This window comes from Triturus cristatus, chromosome 2_1, assembly GCF_964204655.1.
Source record: "Triturus cristatus chromosome 2_1, aTriCri1.1, whole genome shotgun sequence".
Classification (NCBI taxonomy): Eukaryota; Metazoa; Chordata; class Amphibia; order Caudata; family Salamandridae; genus Triturus; species Triturus cristatus.
Window position 1 is genome coordinate 1,155,234,754 of NC_140581.1, and position 21,465 is coordinate 1,155,256,218.

Below are 21,465 nucleotides of genomic sequence, written 5' to 3' on the forward strand. Positions count from 1 at the left end.
CCAAAGGTAAACACTCTTTTTACATTTGTTTTCTTCTTTTCTGTTTTTTTAATCATTTTCCCCTTAACTTTTCCTAGACTTTGCAAATGGGGAAATCGGAATCGGAAATATGTGCTTACTAACTTGATCCAGATGGCTGCCAGTTGTATATACTGCTGAGAAGCAGCATCAATTGCAGAGTTTAAAACTGATCATCTATAAGAAGGTGATATCCATGTGCAGTAGACTTTCTGTTTAGCTCTGGACTGGCAGGAGTTGACTTGCTGTTATTTTTAGGTCTCACTTGACAGCATATCTGCCTGTTTGACTTTTATATATGCATTGTATACAAAAACAATAATTTTTGTTTTGTCTTTTTCACTGCCTTTTTATGTTTTAGACTGGACTCATGTGCATGATTTTCACTCTGTTCTTCCACATCTGTGTCTGTCCTTTAGATTTGCATGCTGGTTTATTTCCTGCTATTTTCCCAGTATGAATTTTCCCATTGTTTTCTCCATCAGTCTCTTATACATTGATCTTGGTATGTTTTCATGAAACAAAAAGTTGCAAGAGCCAATCAGTCTAGCTTTAAAAAGGCAACACGTGCAGAGACATGACCAAATGCTTTTCCCATGCATTAGCACATTAAAGTCAGAACTATTGGGATTACCAATAGTTGTATTTGCAGTTGAAATCACCCAGAGACACAAAGGGACTGCAAGAAGTAAAATTAATTTTATATGAAAGAAAGGTTACTGTAACAGTGATAGACTGGGTAAGCAACCAGAGAAAGGACGGATGCTAGCAAGTGTTTAATTACCCAGTCACAGGCCAAATAGTACAAAATCTGTGCTATTTATCCAGCAGCCGACAGAATAGTACTTATTCTCTGCTGTTTAGCTGGCCATAGGTAAGTGCAAGAATTAAGCTAAGCTGTTTCCAGAGGAAAAAAACGTAAAATCAATTTGGAATAAAAACATTTACGTTGTTTTATTATTCAAATAAGACATGTAAGAATCGGACGGAAACTTCAGGATATGTCACACAAATATTTTGTGCTTCAGTCAGCGAGTATTTGGTTGACAGCAACGAATACTGAGTATGGTTTTAAAGCATGTTACATAATAGTTTTATTCACTCATGAAAAGACATTGTGTTTTTTAATGTTCACAATGCTCCTTTTGATGATTTTTGAAGGCTGGGCTATTTTTAGTCTTCTTGTGGAAGGGGTTGTGCTAACTTTAGGCTTCTATTTAAGTGAGGTTGTGCTTGTTTAGTATTTTATATCTGGCAACACAGCAGCAGTCAACAACCAGCAGAAAACTAAGAATGCAGAAAGATAAGTGGTATTTGAGCTCCAGAGGGAGGAACATATACAGTAGGCAATTGGTGTTTGGGGGCACAGTGCTTTGGGACACTTGCAGGAGGTAAAGGTAGTGAGACACTAATGGAGCTTCTGTGGAATGGGGAATAGAAAGCAGAAGACAGGTAAGTATTGTATCTGGGTAATTCACATGGGGGGTTCACTTTGCTGCCTGTGAATAAACACACTTTTCATACTAGTCACCCAACAGAGATGGTTAAGATTGTTAATGCTTATTGGCCCCATATCATGAGTGGCCCCTTCAGCCACGCTGACATTTTAGTCACCCGAGCAATGCATCTTGAGAACGGTAGTTTTGATTTTTAACATGTTAAGCAGTGCTTTAAGTGGGCAAGCTCATGAATCTGCTGGGCACTTATTTCTATACTTGACAGTGCTGTCTCAGCAAATACAATTTGGAAGTCAAAAATAACTAACTAAATGAATAACAATCTGTGTGATAGGCTTGGAGGTTGTATCTGACTACAGTCTTTGTTGATGGGGTGCTGGGGAAGGAAGTAGTAGGAGGAGGGGGGTGAAAAGTAGGGGAATAAGGGCCAAGGGGGCACTAGGAGGCTTAGAACGACCAGGAGAAGAAGAACCAGGCCCAGGGAGATCTATGGGAACCAGGGTTACCAATGCCTGAGGGGACCAGGAACAAATAGATGTTGTGGAACAGGACAATGAAAAACAGCACTTGGGGCACCGGGACCAGGGTGCGAAGTATCACGAGGGCAAAGAGGATGTGGAACAGGGGGATCTGGACCCAGTAGACAAGGAACCGAAGGAAAAGAAGAACCAACTGTAGAAGGAAAAGAAGGCCCTGGAAAATAACGACAAGGAGGACTATGAGGTCCTGTGACCAGACCAGATGGACAAGGACAACCAGGGCCACAAGTAGCAGACCCAAGTAGACAGACCAAGGAGGACCAGGAGACCAATGGAGAGAAGGACCAGAGACAGGAAGGCTAGGAGCACAGACATCTAAATGGACAAGGAAAATAACCAGGAGAACAAACCAGGGGGGCAAAGACTAATAGTGCAGGACACGAGAAGCAAGATAGACCAGGACCTGTGGTACCAGGGCTACGAGGTTTACCATGAGGAGAACCAGGACAAGGTGACTAATACCAAGAGGACCACAAAGAAATAGGGCCAGATGGTCCAACACTAGGCCAGGAGGGTCCATGTTGGCCAGAAGGCAAGGTTTATGGTAACAATCAAAATAGAACAAAAAGGACAAGGACGGCCAGAACTAAGAAGACCAAGACTAAGATAGGAGATGGGTCAAGTCCAGGAGAACTAGGTCCAGGAGTATCCAAACTATAAGGAACAGGACCAAGAGGATCATGGGAAATGGGCACAGAATCTTAAGAAGGACAAAAACAATGAAAAACAAGACTAGTATGCTCTTGCCAAGAGTGCCAGGTAGCATAGACCAGGGACACAGGCAGCCAGAGTCAGAAGGAAAGGTTCTAGGTGGGCCAGGAAACAAAGGACTAAGGGGACCAGGAAGATTAGGGCAAAGGGGATCAGGACCTTAAGTATCAGGACCAGGATGACCAGGGTGAGGAGAAAAGGAGGATAAGGATCAGGACCTGGATGATCATAGCTTGGTGGTCCAGGTGACAAGGCTAAGAACAGAATGGCCAGGAAGATGAGCAGCATGATGACCAGGCCCAGGAGGACCAGTTAAAAGAAGACCATGATTAGTTTTTGAAGCAGCATGAGGATAAGCAGCAGAAAGATATGGGCCAAGAGGGTCAGGACCAGATCCAGGAAGAAAAGATCCAGGCCAATAGGACAGGAGGCCAGATTAAGCCAGGAAAACAATGGAGTCAGTAGCAAGATTACCAGAAGGACTAGAGCCAAGACGAAAACCAGGACTAGAGCAAGGATGATTAGAAGGATCAGCACCAAGAGGACCAAGAAGAGGCCTGGGAGTGTCAGGGAGGCTATGACTATAGAACCAGGGCACAGAGTTCCACGTTATGTTATGTTAGGAATTTTTAAAGCGTGCGATTACCCAGGGGTGTCTTGGCGCTATCTGAAAGGCAGGTTAAAGACAATTTCAAAGGTTGAATAGCCAGGTTTTTTATCTCCTTCCTAAACACCGTAGGAGAGGGGATTGCTCTAATATATGGTGGGAGGCTGTTCCAAAGTTTGGTCGTTCATACTGAGGTTGTCATCAATAATAACTCCTAAATTCTTAGGTTTAGTGAAAGGAAAGAGAGGATGAGGCAAATTCTCAGGCCACCAATTAAGGGACCAAGCTGGAGAAGGGTTCCCAAAGATAATGATCTTGGTTTTACCTGAATTGTGTTTCAGGCAATATCTACTCATCCAGCCACTGACCGCCTTAATGCAGTTTCGACATCTTGTAGGGCCAGATGTATCGTTGTTGGCTGCTGCAATTATCAACTGGGTATCATCGGCATAGGATGTTGAAGCTTTTAATGAGAGGGGCCAGCATTGCTACATAAATAGTAAAGAGCGTTGTGCTCAGCGATGACCCTTGAGGGACTCCACAAGGTAAGGAGAATGTTGTAGAGTTAAATTTCCCTAACGTTACTGTCTGTGATCTATCTCTGAGAAAGGATGTGAATAAATCCAGCGCCACACCCTTTACTCCTATTTCCTCTAGGCATTGGATGAGAGTTGTATGATCTACTGTATGGAATGCAGCAGATAAGTCTAAAAGAATCATGACTGCCGAGCCTCCGTTATCCACTGCAATGCCTTTCTCATGTGGAGCAGAAAGACCAGGACCTGGGCGTAGCAGGACCAGGGTGAGGAAGATCAGAAGCCCCAGAACAGCCAGGACCAGAAAGACCAAGGTGGCTGGACCTGGATATCACAGAGGACCAGGACCAAAATGAAGAGGCTCAGAAGGACCCAAACAAAGAGACCCAGGACCAAGAGGGCCCAGACCATTGGGTGTAGTGCCAGAAAGACCATGCAGACAAGGCACAGCCTAGGAGGACAACGATGATCCAAAGCAGGAGGACAAGAGCTAAGAAGGCAAGGCCTAAGAGGGCCAGGACACAAGAGGCCAGGTAGACTGAGGGGACCAACAGGACCAGGAACACATGTACTAGGAATCAGATGAGCAGGGTGAGAAGTATCTGAAGGACCAGGTAAAATAGATGAGGGTCAAGAGGATAACAAAAGAAAACAAAGACCTAGGAGAAGGGGGCCTGAAAGGCCCAAGATTACCAGAAGGACCAGAACCAAAGAGCATTAGGCATACAAAGACCCAAACAAAGAGGGCCAGAAACAAAAGGCTCAAGTCTAGTGGGCACAAAACCAGGAAGATTATATGGTCTTTGAGGATCAGGAATAGGAAGACCATTGCTAGGCAAACCAGACTGAACGTGAGGAAGACTAGGAGAACAGGACCTGAAGAATAAAGAGGGGATGGGCAGGCAACCAGAGCCAGCAGGACCAGGGCTAAGAGAACCAGGGCAATGAGTACCAGTGAGACCACAACCAAGGGGAAAAGGAAGCTCAATTCCCAGAGGCCCAGCCCCTCAGGACCTGGTATACCAGGAGAAGCAGGACCAGGATGAGGAGGAAAAGGGGGACCAGGACAGTGAATGCCAGGATGACAGAAGCCATGATGACCAAGCTGGGTGGCTAAGAACGGCAAAGTACAGGATGACCTGTAGAAGGAGGATCAGGAAAAAGAGGACAAGCTAGTCCAAGATGACAACGAACTGGAGGACCAGGGCCAAGAGTATCATGACATATTGAAGGAGGACCTAAAGAACCAGTCAGGTCAGGAGTAGGTGGACTAGGGCCATTAAGACGAGGTACCACATAGGGGTGGATTGGTTGGAGAAGAAGGATCAGAATGAGCAGGACCAGGAACAGGGCTAGGAGGACCAGAGAGATTAGAACCAAGGGACCAGGACCTGAAGTTCCAAGTGGAGCAGGAGAATTAGGAACTGGGGTATTAGGACTAGGCTGGTGAGAATCAGGAGAACCAGGCCAACCAAAGCCACAGAGACCAATGGGAACAGACCAGGACCAAAATCACCAGGCCCAACCCAAGAGGTCTTAATAAGGAGGACAAGGACCAATGGGGGCAGTACCGGGTGGACCACATGGACCAAAGCAATGAGAATCGGGATGACCAAAACCAGGATGACTAGAAGTGCCAGCCCTAGGAGACCCAGGACAACAGGGCTAGGCATATAAGGACCTAGCATATAAGGACCTAGAAAACCTGCAGGACCAGGAAGAGAATCATTAGTGCCAGGACCAGGAGCCCCAGGAAGGGCAAATACAATGATGAGCCAGGAGCAGGGCCAGGAAGACTAGGGTCAGAAAGGACGATAAGCAGGTCCCCAAGACATAGGAGACCATTACCAGGGTGACCAGAACTAGTTAGAACAAGGCCAGAATGAGGAGCAGGAGAACCAACACAACCCTGAAAAGGAGGAGTTAGAACAGGGCTAGGGGCACAGAAGGGCCTGGAATTCAAGGAAGAAGACCAGGAATAGGAGGATACCAATGTGAGTCTAGTGCACATATATTAAGATATGCCTTTTGGAAATGGTTTGTGTTCATGCTTTCTATACTAACAACCCCAAGAACCCCCCACCTCTTCAGTCCATGTGTAGAACTGGTAAGTATTTGCTGGAAAATCAGAGCATGCAAAGTGAATAAAAAGATGGGACTATCATAAACTGACCTCTGAATGTAGAAGACACGGTCTGATGCTGGCACAGTAGTCTGAGGGTGGTTTTGAGGGCAGAAGAGTTTCAAGGTGGATAGGTAAAAATGAGTGTGGTCTGTGAAGGATGGCAGAATGGGTTTGAGAAACTCAGATGGGTTGAAATCAGGAAAAATGGTTAATGGCGGCTACCAAAGGGGTCAAAGGGATATGGTAATTATCATAAGAAAGCTCTGATGAGCAGGAGGGGGGGTAATGGAGGCTCCAGATAGATCGTCTCAGATGCCACAAGAGGGATTCTGTGTGAGCGCTAGATCTTTGTGCTGACATTCCGTGTGTGTATGTGAGGTGAGTATGTATCAAGGGTCAGATTTACTAAGAAGTCACCAATGCAAGGCAGCAAGATAACTTTCTGCACTGCATTGCGTGACAGGGGATAGCAGAAATGCACCATGTCTACTAGGATCTGGCTTATTTCTGCCCTCTGCCTGCGCTGGCACACTGAATGCTGCCTATCACCAACACAGACATCTTTGTGCCATGGTGCAAGGGTGCCTACATTATGAATAGCATTGTTTTTTTGCAGGAAGGGGCACCTTCCTGCACAAAAGAAATCTTTTGAGGCATTCTCATCTTTCTCTGTGTGCTACAGAATGAAAGAGGAAGTAACGAGGAGCAATACAGATATTGATCATTGTTACATCTCACTTGGGAAGGGGTACCATTTTGACGCAATTCCAGGTTTACTCACCTTAGTAAATCTCGGATTGCATCAAAACTCATGGCCGGATGCATGAGAATGCCCATGCCCCTCCTATGAAATGCCTTCTTAACACAGGGTAATGCAAAGCAGTGATCTGCCCTGCCTTGAGTTACTCTGGAATTACTAAGCCACGCATAGCCACGCAAGGTATCTTTGCGTGGCTTAGTAATTCGCATTTAAGAGCTTGCGTTGCCTTGCTTGACACAAGGCAACACAAACCCTTAGTAAGTCTGGCCTTAAGTGCATAGTAGTGATACTGCTTGTGCAAATATCTTAGTGCATGGACTGGTGGGATGCATTTAGCATGGCATAATGGAGAGTAGATACAGCTTCTCTACACGGTGTATTAACTGCATCCCTTTGGATAGACGGTGGAGACCCATAACAGGAATGAGGGAGGAAGGAGAAAATGCTACCCAAAATGATCTGTGAGGTCCTCTTTAGCAAAGGGCTGCTGATCAGTTCTTCCTGAGTGATGACATAGGGTAGATTATAGAAGTAAGGGGTAGGCCATAGGTTTCTCTTGTTAAAGGTGACAAGTTTCTAAGCAGGGCTGTCGTTTTGTCTGTGTCTGATAACTACTCAGAAAGGCTAATAACAGCCAGATGCTTAGATCTATTATTCATTGAGTCCTTGTTTTGGATACTTCTGCTTGGAACCAGCACTATTGCTACTGCTGTGAGAGCCATCACCTAGCACAAAGGCTGTGTCTGAGCTACAGCCAGAAAATGATATTTGAAAGAGAAACACCCCAAATCATATCTAAAAACTCAATAGTGGATCCACATCCCCTGTCTGATAAATTAGTATTAAAGTGGAACTCTGAAGTGATCGATCAGTAGGTCACAAGAATGGAGGTAAAAAATGTCTCTGTTTATTCAGTGTCTTATTTCTTACATGATTTGTAATAAAGTCCATGAATAAAAATCTCTTTGATTTTCTTCTTTTCAGTTGTCTTTGATGCATATATGTCTTTCTCTGATTTAATGAGAAATTTCATTCATATTCCAATGACAATCGGTTCAACTAAGTATCGTCCTACTGCTTTGCTTGTGGCTTCTCAACAGAATACTTCCTCTGATGGGCCAACAAAGTACAGGCTGTCAAAGGAAGAATTTTATACCATCTACCCTTTTTAAATGAAAACCTGACTATAAGGAACAGGAAAAAATAGTGACCCCCGTTTCCCTGGGAGAAAACTCACAAAGTGTGGGACCATACTTTTCTTTAGTTTTTCAAAAACAAACTCCTGCTTTGGGAGTTATGTTTTTGAAAAACAAAAACATTTCAAAAGTTTGCTAGTTAGCTATCATGTCTGACTGCACTGTCCTTCAAATGTTTTGTGCATAGACAGGAACCACCATGACAGCAGTTCCTTCCAATGTAGAGAGTTGCCCTTAGAGCTAGCGGACAACTCTAAATTTGGTGGGCAGAGATATCTCAGGATGGCAGAGGAATTGTTGTCTGCCATCCTGATAGATTAGCTCCATTCTCCAAAGTCTAAATCGAGCCCATAGTTTTTCTTACTTATGTCATGAGATTGAAATGAAGCCTCTTAATTATACTGTGTTGGTCATTTCATAAGGGCCTTATGCAATTGTTTCTATGTTGATACTTACTTACATTTCATATCATAGCATATATGATGGAATAAGATTTCTCTTACTATAAGACATGCCTACTACCACTCCTGGGGTATAGGACATCAACCGGGACTCCCCAGCCATCTGTGTCCTGGGTTTGTCTTTCAATCTGACTCCAGGTGTAACCCATCTCCTTGCAGTCAGCCTCGAGGCCTCAATGCCAGGTGTTTCTTGGCCTTCCTCTTTTCCTTTTCTCTTGAGGGTTCCAGGCACAGTTCCCTGTAAGGTGCATGCTATCATTGACCTCCACGAAGGGGGCCTGCATGAGCCCGCATTACAAAGGGCCTTTGTGATGGATGTACGACGGTACATCGCATGCAATTACTTCGCATGCCTTTTACACGCATGTTTTTACGTCAAAATGCATTTAAAACGCATGCCAATATCACGCATTGTTTTTATATTTAAAAACAATGTATTTGTGGGGGGAGACCCCCACTCCCCCCAACTTACCTTAAATGCGCTGTATTGGCGTGCATTTTAAATGCATATTCGCGGTCAAAATATCGGCGCTAAAAATACATTGTAAAGGCTTGCCAAGGTAAAAACCTCGTTGTAAAGGCTGTTTCCACTTTGGGATGTGATGAGCAACAGAAGCACCCTGTAAATGGCAAATGAAGATCTGAAAAGAAAACAAAAGCAAAGTTAAGTGAAAGCTCTTGCTTCAAGTGAGAGAAGTTGATTCCTCTCACTATTTGTGCATAACTGTGACTGTCTATCTGGGGGAAGAAACTTTGATTGAATGCACCACAATTTACCATTCAGTCTAACGATTTTGAAAATAGTTTATGCATGTTTTCTGTTCCTCGCTTGAAAGTTCATATTCTATGTGCACTTGGTTTTGAATATTGCTGTGCCTCTTCATGTTTTGTCATTCTTGTCTTTATTTTATGTTCAGACTCACATTTGTCTTATCTGTGCAAAGCGCTCTGGTAATTATTAGGCCTTGTTCGCACTACATAAAGCTACAAAAAATAAACTATTCACTTTTAAGATGAAATGTGCTTCTAAACCATATAAATCAAATCAATCAATCAAACAACATTTGTAGAGCGCACTACATACCCGTGAGGGTCTCAAGGCGCTGGGGGGGGCGCTACTGATCGAACAGCCAGGTCTTGAGTAGCCTCCTAAACGTCAGCAGGTCTTGGGTCTGTCGAAGGTTCAGTGGGAGGGTGTTCCAGGTTTTGGCAGCGAGGTGGGAAAAGGACCTCCCGCCGGTGGTTGTTCTTCGGATGCGTGGGACGGTGGCGAGTGCGAGGTTGGTGGAGCGGTGCTGGCGGTTGGGTGTGTAGAAGGAGAGTCGTTTGTTGAGGTAGGCTGGGCCGGTCTTGTGAAGTGCATTGTGTGCGTGGGTGAGGAGCTTGAAGGTGATCCTCTTGTTGACGGCCAGCCAGTGCAGGTTTCTCAGGTTATGTTAGTTCTTCATCTGAAAATCATATTTAACTAATTTGACAGATAGGTTTAAAAGTTATGGTACAGTTTTCAGTGTTATATTTGGAAAACAAAAGCGGTCCCCTGCAAAAAGGATAAGCCTTGGCAGGGAAATACAATATATGGAAAAGACAAAAAGGCACCAGGCTCAGTGCAAGGATAAAATGGCACAAACCGTGGTAACTTCAGAGACACAACAAAAATCAATACAATTGTATGACAAAAATTAATTAGAATTAATATTTTTATTTAATATTCTTTTTTTCTATTCATTGCTTTGTTAATATACATGATAATTGCTTGTATATACATGATTATTGTTGTTTAAATCAGAGAATAGATTTTGTTGTGAAAAACACATTCATAGGATAATCAATGATCAACCATTAAACACATCACAAAAATGAATGAATAATTCAATTGATAAATAATCTATTCAATGGCATGAAAACACTGAGTAAGTACACGAAAATATGAGATTATAAAACACTGAACAAGTACACAAAAATATGAAAGCCTTCTTCAGAATATTCTTGTCAGTGATTACTGTAAAAAGTAAAAGACAGTGTTTTTTATAGAACAAACAAGAGAAAAACAATTTACTTAAAACCAGTTGATATACACAATTTCACTCTGAAGTTACAGGGTTTCATTGACAATGAATAGATGAGTCAAATGACTCAATCCCAACTAGGGAATTATAAATGTTAAAAACAGTAACAAACACTGTACAAGTCCGTAAACCCACACCCAAGTAGTGTCGTGAGACTCCAACATCCAAGTGAATAACTGATAGATAATACAAGAAACAACCACATGTATCCATTATGAAAGTGGAAGGATTAAAGGAGAAAATAAAGAATACTAAAACAATATAGGAGAGATATGATATGACTCCTAGCTATAGGGTGGTAAATTATTCGTTCAAGAAGCGGAAAATTTCTTGATCATGAAGCCAGCAAATAGTCATAAATAATCTTCAAAGAAAAGTAAAGGGATATATGATTCTGATTGAACTATACTAAATAATATAGGATCTCTGAGATCCCATGAGTCAAAGGAGAAATGGACGTCGCAAGCTTTTACCAGATTGAAGTGGATTGCGATAAAGCTCGAGGGCTGGTGTAAGTCCGAGTGTACTAGCATATGACTCTCATTCAGTCAATATGAAATTCTAAAAGAAATGATGAAATAAGTGTCCTCATTAACGATGTCACCCTTGTATTTCTAGAACAAAGAATCATCAATGGGATATTTAGATTCAGAATCCGTTTTATAAACACCACCTGACTAGTCATACATACCCGGTATACAGGCAAGTGATACTTGATGATCGATAAATCCTCTGTTATATGTGATAAAATGCTCCAAATTTCACATCCCAAAAATAATTAATGCTTATAGAATCATGTCTCGTACTGAAGATCAGTAGTTATGTGTCTAAAGCCTCAGTCGATATCCTGGGGTTCAAAGGGCAATCACGAATGTGTTTTTCACAACAAAATCTATTCTCTGATTTAAGCAACAATAACCATGTATATAGAAGCATTTATCATGTATATTAACAAAGCAATGAAAACAAAAAAAGAATATTAAATAAAATTATTCATTCTAATTAATTTTTGTCATACAATTGTATTGATTTTTGTTTTGTCTCTGAAGTTACCACGGTTTGTGCCATTTTATCCTTGCACTGAGCCTGGTGCCTTTTTGTCTTTTCCATATACAGTTTTCAGTGTTGCAACAAATAATGTGTACGTATTTTAACAGTGCCGCAATCTCTATTTTTCTGTTTATTTCTAATGTATTTGAGATGGAGAGGGTTTTAGTTATTTTTATAGTTAAATAGAACTCTTACAGCACACAGTCTGCCACTAGCATTGCAATAGAGCACCTTTCCTTCGTCCAGGAGATGACTTTCCAAATGTTTCCATCTCGCACTGGAATCTGATTTGTTTTTATGCAGATGCGTGAATGTGTGTATTGGTTTTAATAACTTTTTAACTTTGGGCAGTGGCAGAGACTATAGAGCTATACTAAAATGTTCACATATCTCCTCAGTTGTTAGGATGGCTAATTACTCAGCAAATATATATGTGTGATTGATAGCTGGCATTGCAGATGTTTTTGGTTGAAAGAATGACAGAGTTACATCTAAGCTAAAAATGGAATGAATTAGCAAGATAGGAAGTGAAGGAGAGCGAGGGCCTAATTACAATGTGGTGTAAAGTGCACAACATCTAACAATATTTTGCAGTGTGGGAATTAGCAGATGCACAATTTGCACCCACTTCTGAGGTGCAGCCCTCTGAAGAAGGAATACATACATTACATGCAAATTTCATATTTTTATGCAGCCCATGATGTATAAATAGGTATTTTACTCTATTTAACCCCTGATTTCTGCTAGGCTGTACCTGGTGAAAATCCAGAGGGAAAACATCTTGAATGTTAATACAAATTCAGCTATAAGTGGAAGTTTACAATTAGCAGCCCAATTGAATTCAGGGCCTGAGTGACCCCGTTGGTAAAACAGCAAAAGCAAGTAAGAAAGAGTACGAGTTTGTTGTAAGTTAGAAAACAAGCAAGAGAGACATAGAATGAGTGAAATAATTAGTTTGATTGAGTGAGAGAGAACATATCTGAGAGTGTGTAAGAGCACAGATGGCTCTCAACAATGTAAACATAAAAATACAAAGTTTTGAACAGTAGCAATAACATGGGCGTATATGCGCCTAAGACTAAATTTACATGCTGGAGATGGCTGGCCACAGAGACTTGTTTGGTAGAGAAGTAACTGAAGTACTGGCACCAGACCAGGGGACTTCATCCCCCAGAATGCTCAGGGTGATGCTAGGAAAGGCGCCAGGAGGCGCATAAAAACAGGCTTGCCGCCCCACGGCACGGAGAACCTTTGAACAGCACCAGCACTTTGTACTGGCACTGGATCAGGGGACTTCATCCCCCAGAATCTTCAGAGTAACGCCAGGAAATGCGCCAGGAGGCGCATAAAAACAGGCTTGCCGCCCCACGGCACGGAGAACCTTTGAACTGGACCAGCACTTTGTACCGGCACCAGACCAGGGGACTTCATCCCCAGAATCCTCTGAGTGATGCCAGGAAATGCTCCAGGGGGCGCATAAAAACAGGCGTGCTGCCCCGCGGTGCGGGCCACACCCGGGCAAAGCCGGGCCAAGGGTGGGCTGTCTTGCACCCATCGGCAACAGGAGGAGGCGGGACGGGGCCACCCCCCTTGACATTTTGAAAATTAGGGGCACCATCAAGGTCTGTAAATCTTTCCTATCTCTTTGTCCCAGAGTGAACCAAAGAGGTTGTGTTGTGGTCTAGCTATATTGGAATATTGGAATATAACAGCAGACAGGAGTAGACCGGAGTCGTTCGCTTTAACTAAGCTGTGGAGCCTTGGTCTGGACATACAAGTAACCTTTGATATTGGGACCTTTTAGAATAAAGGTACTCTCAACGACTTTTATTTTAAAAACAAGCTGATTCTGCCCCCAATTGTTTTCTCTCTTTTATGTGGTAGTAACACGTATGGGAAGCACATCGTGCTATCTCGATAGTCATTAGTTAACAGACTCCTTCAGTCTCTCAGCTGCCATTTATTGTTTATATAGACACCGTATGGGAAGTGAAGGGGGGATAAGGGCACTTATACCTGGGTAAATACCCCACAGGCTGGTAGGTGGTTTAACATCTGAGTAATATTGTGATTACACCAAAACTGTATGTCTCCCCCCAAGACGTCTTACCCAATACTGAGTTTATCAGCTTGAGCTTACTCTTGAGATAACTGTACATTTGTTATATTTGAGATAGTTGTTGTTAAACATGGGCAAAAGAAAGCATATAGCCACCGTGGGAAAAATACCTTCCCCAGATAAGTCGCAATAGTCGCTATTAAAGTATATAACGGGAGTGGTTAGGAGCCATCAAGAAACAGATTTCAACTGTTGAGAAATCTTTGTTAACAAGTGAGGGAAGCTAAATGGCCATGGTAACAACAGCCCACATCCTTGTTAACAGACATGATAACCTTGGAGGCACAAGAATAGAGAAGGGTCTTTGAAGGGAGAACGAAGGGGAAGGGGTTATTAAGGCTATAAAGATAATTGAGGGTATACATGCCAACTACTCTGACACCCTTAGAGGTACATTGATAGAGAAGTACTCCAGGAGGGAGAACAAAGGGGAAGGGGATAGTAAGGTAAATGGTTGTATAAAGTATCAACTTGACTGTGTCTCCCCATCTAAATCCAACTCTCTGTCAACTAAAAGGGTCAAAAAACCCCGACCCCATTGCGTAGGGGCTCCCTAGTAGAGATTTAACTAGGAATAAGAAGGAAAATACCCAAATACAGGGATTGGCCCAAACAGAAATAAGTGCAACGAAAACTCACCCAGACCCCAATTATAACATAATCATTGGAAAACTAGATGCCTTAGTTGAGGCGTTTAAGACTCTGGACCAGCATGTGAATGACATCATGGGGACAATACAATCCAGATTAACGAAAGTTGAAATAAGAACTAATTCATGTTTGGAACTCTTGACTATTGTCTCTACAGGGCAAAAGGCTAAGGTCCCATATAACACAGATTCCCTGTATCTGAAGCCCCAACTGAAGCCCAATCGAGAGTATAACTAACAACAATGCAGCAATAGGACCCACAATACACCCCCTAGTAATACAGGCACCAAGAACATTAGAGAGTTGGTGCGGGATAGATTAAGGCTAGGAGATGGGGACGGGAACAGTAGTGACACCAGACCAGCAGTACCCACTCCAGTCATTAGCAATCAATTTGAAGAGCCAGCAGAACATGTATCTGATCGCTTGGACCTCCCACCAGCAGCCTCCCCATATGTGGTAGTTTTGAACAATGTTCCCCCTTTGCCTACAAACTATTACGAGAATTGGATTTTGCTGAGAAATAAATCTCTAAATTCGCTAGGCATCAGAACGGGTTTAATTGACACCTATTTAATGACTTCAAGATGGTAAGGAGAGTCAAATGGGTAGGGAGAAGGAATAAAAACCAGAGTGGCGATTGTTTGGTATTGACCCTTGAAACTCCCCAGTTGGAGGAAGCAGTCCTGAATAGGACTGGGTCCTCCAACATGTATGGGAACGGAATCTCCTCCCTCCCTCTGGGTTACTTTTGCCGCCCCTTATACCAAAGAAATAACTTTCGCTCGCAACCCAGTTTTGAGCAGAGACCGAGGTTTCCAAATTTTACAGTGCCAACTTATAATAGGTTTCAACATTCATCGTCATTGGATGGACAGGATTGATTTATGGGGGGTTACACTTAACTGGAGAGGAGAACCCCCAGAAAAGTCTTGTCACTGGAAGCTCTGCTGATCCCATTATTGTTTCCACTACATCACTGGAGGAGACCTATGCATAGACAACAAAGAGTCGCCCAATCAGCTAACAGCAATGTGCTAGTTCCCACGATAGACACCCATACACAAAATCCATCACAAGTTAAAATCACATTTTTTGGATGCCTGTTTTGGAATGTGGCAGGTTTACGGTGTAAAACACAGAGCATAGAATGGCTAAACTTCATAGGCAACTATCAAATTATTTGTCTACAAGAGACATGGCTCACAGAGATTATTCATATAAACGGGTATAGGACATACTTTACACCGGCCATTCCATCAGGGCACGGTAGGGCAAAGGAGGGTCTGTGCATCTATGTATTAAACACTTTACAATTTACTAACAGTGTCATTGTCACAGATAACCCAGACTATCAACTAATGGTATGTAACTTGAAAGGCCCTGCCAGATTATTAATAATCAATTTCTATAATAACGCTACCATGAGAGTAATAAACGAGGTCGTACAGGAAATAAATAATGACTTGGAACGCGGTGCCGCCGGCAATAAAAAGTACATTATGATTTTAGTTGATTTTAATAAGCATCTGTGTAATGCTCAGTCGGGTAAAATGTGTTGAATGACATATACAGAGGATGTAGAGCGGCCCCATTTTATGCACAGTATATATGACAATAAGATTAATGAATTGATACTCAAATTTGACTTGTCATTTGCAAATGATATTTCTACACCCTATGTGATTCGTAAGAAAACTTTTAAAGGGACAACAAACAACATTATTGACCATGTCCTATTGTCAAACCACTGCTTGTTGGTGCTGAACGAACACTACATTTTTGTCTTTAGTGTTTGACTACAGGACAGCACCCTAACACATGAGAACTGCATGATGCTAGTAGGCATCAATCAGTAGGTGAGCTTCTGTAGGATTTCTTTGGATTAATTAATTTAAAAAACCCTTCCCACACCAAAAAAAACCTTTCCCACAACAAAAAATAACACGCTAAGGAAATGGCCTTGGAGAATATAGACTGCTATGATGGGTGGCTTACACAAATATATAGGCACGGCCTTTTCACTTACAGACAACGTCTCTTTGAGTGTGATCACGTCATGTGGTGACTTTTTTGCAGTGTAATGGCATTTTTTAAAGATGGATTGATTAGTGTAGTCCACTAAGCCCTAATTAGTGAGCACATAGTCAGGTGGTGCACCAACACTCCAACCGTAGTTCAGCGAATATGAGCACGAGATGGGCCACAGACAGTATCATTATTGTACATATAGGAAATATATTAAATTGTCTTTCCCCTTTCCCATTAGAAAATCTACTGAAGTTGGAGCAAAAATACGGACAGGTGAGTGCATTAGGCCTCACGGTTTGGGTTGCATGTAGTACATGCACTGTTACACGGCAGGGACCTTAAGAATAAGGCACAGAAACATAACGCCCTGACGAAGGCCCACAGACCCGACCGGGCTACCTATATGGGCCGAAACATGTTGGCAATCAATTGAGGGTACATTTGAACATAATTAAGTTCAAAACAACCCCAAAATACAGTTTTTATTGATACCATGAGTACCCTAGAATAAAGGATTCAGGAGGGGTATACTCATAGGTATTTTTAACTTAATCTGGTTCCCTGCTTAACCAGTCATTCCTTTATCTAAGCACTCCCATAACATCTTTGGTTGAGTCCGCCCAGAGAGTACCATCTTCTCTGGGTGTGGAGTATCTGCCTATGATGAAGCATGTCACTATTATGTGAGTGAGGCTTTTACTTCAATATCTTTGATATTCCACCTGATAAGTAGGTAGCTGAATAATATCCTAATACATCCTTAGAGCGGGTTGTTCTACCAGTCTAACAGTAGTTGCTGATTGTGAAAAAAAAATTAAAAAAAATAAAATTGTCACAGATAACCCACACTATCAACTAATGGTATGTAACTTGAAAGGCCCTGCCAGATTATTAATAATCAATTTCTATAATAACGCTACCATGAGAGTAATAAACAAGGTCGTACAGGAAATAAATAATGACTTGGAACGCGGTGCCGCAGGCAATAAAAAGTACATTATGATTTTAGTTGATTTTAATAAGCATCTGTGTAATGCTCAGTCGGGTAAAATGTGTTGAATGACATATACAGAGGATGTAGAGCGGCCCCATTTTATGCACAGTATATATGACAATAAGATTAATGAATTGATACTCAAATTTGACTTGTCATTTGCAAATGAAATTTCTACACCCTATGTGATTCGTAAGAAAACTTTTAAAGGGACAACAAACAACATTATTGACCATGTCCTATTGTCAAACCACTGCTCTGGCTTTACTTTCAACTTCTGTACACACTCGATTTCATTAAGTGATCACTTTCCACTGAGCCTGCAAAAATTGGTTGTACCTTTTTTCAAACAAGGGCACGATAAAATCATTTCACAGGCAGAGGGGATTGAACTAGCACAGCGCCATGGTTACACTTTGCATTGGACACAGATCATTATGAAAGACTTTCTTATATAGCTAATATGCAATAACAAAGAAGACTTTGAGCTATATTTAAATGAACCCCCCCCCCGATGAAATCATTGCGGCCTTTTTGGCTATCTCACAGGGCGTAAAGTAGACTCTGTTTGTCAGTAGAAGGAAAATAAAAAAGGTAGAAAAGGGGTGATTTGAGGTCTTATGAAGCAAAGCCCACAAACGCTTGAAGGAGGCATTACCTAAAACGCCTAGGAGCATCAGTGAGGTTCACCATTGTAGAGCAGATTACAAACAGGCTGTGAAGAGGAGGAAACTACACCTAACAGAGACTGCCTGGGAGTCCCTACAGGAGGCTATCGCTAGATGATAGAACCTTTTAGAGGATAATTAACTCCTCACCATGGAGTACAGATGTGTCCCCGAGGATCGAGATTGCAATTTTGGAGGAAGAATGGATTAGGCATTTCGTCAGTATCTATTCTGCTCCTGCTACAACAAATTCACAGGACTGGGGACAAACTGAAAACAACAATGTAGTTGCCTTCCAAACGCCCTCTTTTGCTCCTTTTTCTCTGGAGGAAGTTAGCAACGCAATCCAAGGAAGTAAAAGCAGCAAAGCCCCGGGACCAGATGCAATCCCAGTTGATCTGTACAAAGATAACACCGACTTATGGGGACCCCTGTTGACCCATGTATTAAGGGCCAGTTGTACAGTAGGTTTTCTGCCATCGTGGGGAGAATCAATCATTGTACCCATATACAAAAAAGGAGACCGCCTAAACCCAGCGTGTTATAGGCCAATCTCCTTGATTGACTCCCTAGCAAAGATAGCTGGACGCATAATCTTGGAAAGACTACAGCATTGGGCTGAATGCATGGTAAACTGTTAGACCTGTAATACGGCTTCCGTCCCGGGATTGGGACGATAGAACGGAGTCTCAATCTAAATATGTTAATTGGTAAATATGTTAAGATTAAAAAGGGGAAAATCTACCTAGCCTTTGTCGATCTTTCATCGGCTTTTGACTGTGTAATACACGCTAAGCTCTGCTCAAAACTGTAAGATAAGGGGGTGGAGTTGCCAATCATTTGCTTTCTGAGAGGCCTATATTCGGGCTGTAGAGCTAAGGTAAGATATGGTTCCAGTGGAGAATGTACTGAAGGTTTCGGCATGGAGAGAGGGGTGAGACAGGGATGCGTCCTGGCCCCCTTCCTGTTTTCATTATATATAAACAGTGTGGGGGAGGAGCTTGTGGCAGCCTCTAAAGCCCTTCCGCAAATAGGTACGCACCCTGTCCCGGCCCTCCTCTACGCCGATGACGCAGTTCCTATGGCTCGCACCACACTAGCCTTACAGTTATTGCTTACACACTTTGTCGAATACATGAAGGAATTGGGTCTCCAATTTAACCAATCTAAAACTTTTATTATGAAGTGCGGGAAGAAAAATATGAAATGCAGAAACATAACAATAAACGGAACAAAGATTGGCTTCACCGACACTTTCTCTTACCTTGGAGTCCTATTCGACAAGGATGGTTTGTGGAATAAGGCCATTGACAATGGAAAGATTCTTTTTAGCAAGGCCTGTTGGGCCCTCAGAGCCTTCACAATACGACTGGGAACTAACCCGCCAGACAAGATGGTGAAGGTATACAAAGCGATTGTATGACATAATTTCGAAAGACAAAAATTCGACCTACAAAAATATCGCAACAAAAATATCGTGGTCAAGAATATCGACATCCTATCTACAACATGGTAAGTACAAAAATATCGATAATTTAATATCGATGTCAAAAATATCGTAATTCAAAAATATCGTTTTTTTTTTAGTTTAAAAATATATGTAAAATAAACCAAATAATACTTATAAATCAAAGAAACATAATTAAATATATTGTATAATATGTAAAATGTATAATAAATATATATAATTAAATGAAACTTTAATGAAACATATATATATAATATATAATATATACACTTACTTAATAATTACTTTTAATAATAATTTCTGTAACATATAAATTATTAAATATTTATTTAAATTACCAATACATCTATACACATAAAACAATACCATTAATAAATATTAAGTAATTACATATAGCAAATAATAATCAATAATTTTAATTTGAATAATTTTTATGATTAATTATATATTACAATAGCTAAAATATTACAAAACATATTTAATATCAGACACAATAAAACTACTAGTTCAACTTCCACAAAAACAACAGTAAGGAAAATGTTGGATAGCGTAGGGGTAAAAATAACTATTCCAACTCCCGAGAGTGCAACAGTAGGGAAAACATTGGATAGCGTAGGGGTAAAAATTACTATTCCAACTCCAAAGAGTGCAACAGTAGGGAAAGCGTTGGATAGCGTAGGGGTAAAAATTACTATTCCAACTCCAGAGAGTGCAATAGTAGGGAAAGTGTTGGATAGCGTAATGGTAAAAATTACTATTCCCACTCCAGAGAGTGCAATAGTAGGGAAAGTGTTGGATAGCGTAAGGGTAAAAATTACTATTCCCACTCCAGACAGAGCAACAGTAGGGAAAACGTTGGATAGCGTAGGGGTACAAATAACTATTCCAACTCCAAAGAGTGCAACAGTAGGGAAAACGTTGGATAGCGTAGGGGTAAAAATTACTATTCCAACTCCAGAGAGTGCAATAGTAGGGAAAGTGTTGGATAGCGTAAGGGTAAAATTTACTATTCCCACTCCAGAGAGTGCAATAGTAGGGAAAGTGTTGGATAGCGTAAGGGTAAAATTTACTATTCCCACTCCAGAGAGTGCAACAGTATAGAAAACGTTGGATAGCGTAGTGGTAAAAATAACTATTCCAACTCCAAAGAGTGCAACAGTAGGGAAAACGTTGGATAGCGTAGGGGTAAAAATTACTATTCCAACTCCAGAGAGTGCAATAGTAGGGAAAGTGTTGGATAGCGTAAGGGTAAAATTTACTATTCCCACTCCAGAGAATGCAATAGTAGGGAAAGTGTTGGATAGCGTAAGGGTAAAAATTACTATTCCAACTCCAGAGAGTGCAATAGTAGGGAAAGTGTTGGATAGCGTAAAGGTAAAATTCACTATTCCCACTCCAGACAGTGCAACAGTAGAGAAAAGGTTGGATAGCGTAGGGGTAAAAATTACTATTCCAACTCCAAAGAGTGCAACAGTAGGGAAAGCGCTGGATAGCGTAGGGGTAAAAATTACTATTCCAACTCCAGAGAGTGCAACAGTAGGGAAAGCGCTGGATAGCGTAGGGGTAAAAATTACTATTCCCACTCCAGATAGTAAAACAGTTGGGAAAGCACTAGATAGCATAGTGATTCTATGAACATTATGACCAATTCAATAATTTGTTATAAAAAAATTGCATGTTAACAATGTTTTTAAAAAATAATTATTATTAAATACCAATTATGTAAAATAAATATTTAAATAAATAAATTTAAATTACATCCCACACTATTCCCCCTTTAACACACAACACACTACACATACAAAATACACAATAGATTTAAATATCAATTTATCTCTTATTTACAATTAATAATACATTCTTTATAATTAATATAGTTATTAATTCACTAATTAATACATATTAACTACGAAATTACAAATATTCACCTATTAATTATTAATTAACAATACATTAATTAGCAATAACAACAAATAAAATACAATAATCAATTATTTATATTTACTAT